A 2,128-nucleotide genomic window follows, 5' to 3' on the forward strand; every position below is an offset into this window, starting at 1 on the left:
ACATTTTTGAGGTTTCTCTGCAATGAGTAGGCTGATAGCATACATTTGCAACTTCATGCTATCATCCTGTTACCCAGCTCCATGTTTAGGCAGAAGTGTTCAGCAAGAGGAAAATCAACATTTCAGTTAATTTATTTCTATATTAACCAGTAAGTTTACAGAGATAGCCAAAGGCAATAGTGGTTAAAGAAAGCTTATATTCAGATGAGGTGCCATTCAAGATTCTTTTGTTTCTGCTTCATGGGTTGACCACTTACCCTTAGATAAGGGGAACATCTACTATTAGGGTTCACATGGTTCTGGAAAAGCAACAAAAGAGTGAAGACACAGATAAAAGTCCCCATTATCATGGCGCTTACATTATAGTGAAGAGAGGTGAGTCACAAACAAATGAGGAAATGTCAGTAGTGACAATACTGTGTAGAAATTAAAACAAGACGAATTATAGGGAGATAAAGGGGCTCTGTAGATAGTGTGATCAGAAAAGGACTCTGAGAAATTCATATTTACATTGATATTTTAAAGACAGAATGGAGTCAGACCACATAAAAGGCTGGGACAATAGCATTCTAAGAAGAGGAATTGCCTAGTGCTAAGGTCATCAGGAGGAGGTATTCATGGACTGGGTACAGAACATATTTCAGTGTGCCTGGAGCAGACTGAGTGGTCAAGGTTGGTGTGAGTGCTTGCCCTTTTTTTTGGCGATGGACACCCATAAATGAGGAGGGTAACTTGGGAACATTGATTTGCCTTGCTCTCCCATTAGCTGATTAGGGGTTGGTGCACAATATCCTTGTCTACAGATTGCACACAGGATCCCTTAAGAAGTCCATCTGTGGAAATGAGTGGGCTGAGGATATATGAATCAGGTTTGTGCAGCTGGCCAGGGCTACTGGGGCCAGCTGGCCTTAGGATCACATTTGTCACTTCTTCCATGACTTCGATAAGATGGATGTAACCTCACTTGTCTCTAATGTGATGCGTACTTCCTAGTCGTTTGGGTACATTGTAAAAAGGATATACCTAAAGGAATTCCCTGGTGGTCCAGTGGTTAGGACTACGCACTCTTACTGCTTAGGGCCCAGGTTTGATCCCTGGTGGGGAAACTAAGATCCCACATGCTGCGCAGCCAGAAAAAAAAATAAGAGAGAGAGAGAGAGAGAGAGAAAGAGAGACATCGACGGGTGTGCCTGAGAAATTTTTTTTTAAATAATAAAACACCTAAAAAATGACCCAAAAAATGGATATACCTAAGGGAAGTTTTTCTTGAAGTCTTTGAGAGGAGGCATTATTCAAAAATTAATACTAGTTTCAGAGAAAGCTACCTCAGTTTGAGGAAAGGGCCAGCTGTGTTCAAATAATTCTAGAAAAATAGATGAGCCATCTCCTTTTAAGGCTGTCTGAGTTTCATCTGTGTGGTTTAGGTACCAAAATGAGTCCAGGTCTGTGTTGCAGAATTCCCTGAAGAGTTTATATGGTATTCATGGAGAGGCAGACAGTGCTAGTGACTTCCTCGTCCAGGGAAGCATGTAGGGAGCATGGTACTGATCAAAATGAATTCCTATGCTCTTGGAAACCAGGAGCCACCAGAGACTTAGATACCCTTCCTAGGGGCATGCTGTGTGCTGATGCCTAGAAGATAAAGCTAGGAGTTCCAGTCCATCATCACTGGTCATTCTGAACCCTGGGTTAACACCTCTGGGGCCCCACAGCCATGTTAAAGTCTACACTTTGGTTATGATTCCTGATCTCTGGAGGGTGGGGGAAAGAAATACATTTTAAAGGGAACCCAGAGTCTGCAGGAATGAAAGGGAAGCAGGTTGCACTGAGGGAGAGAATCACATAATAAAGTCACTAATTCCTGATTGTTTCAGGAGACAATGAGATGAAATACACTGTCTGAAATCAAGGTCTTGTGAAAGCACACGAAAGGCTTCCTACCAATTCATACAAGTTTTGATTTTTTTTAATGCATCCCCATCAAGGTAATAAAAAAATCAACTTTTTGTTTCAGCTCTAACATGCAAAGATCTTTCTGTACTTAAATGAAGAACAACCTCGACAAACAGACAATCAATGAGTTTTCTTGGACACTTCAGAGAACTGAGGCTGCAAAGCAATACAAGCA

The 2,128-nt window shown here is 41.5% G+C and overlaps 1 non-coding gene across 1 annotated transcript; it reads left to right on the plus strand.

Moving 5' to 3' along the window:
• The first annotated feature begins 1,032 nt into the window (after window positions 1–1,032).
• TRNAK-CUU (transfer RNA lysine (anticodon CUU)) lies at window positions 1,033–1,106 on the plus strand. Its single transcript has one exon. It is a non-coding gene; the product is annotated as a tRNA-Lys (tRNA).
• Window positions 1,107–2,128: the final 1,022 nt, after the last annotated feature.

This window comes from Globicephala melas, chromosome 2 (genome assembly GCF_963455315.2).
Source record: "Globicephala melas chromosome 2, mGloMel1.2, whole genome shotgun sequence".
Lineage (NCBI taxonomy): Eukaryota > Metazoa > Chordata > Mammalia > Artiodactyla > Delphinidae > Globicephala > Globicephala melas.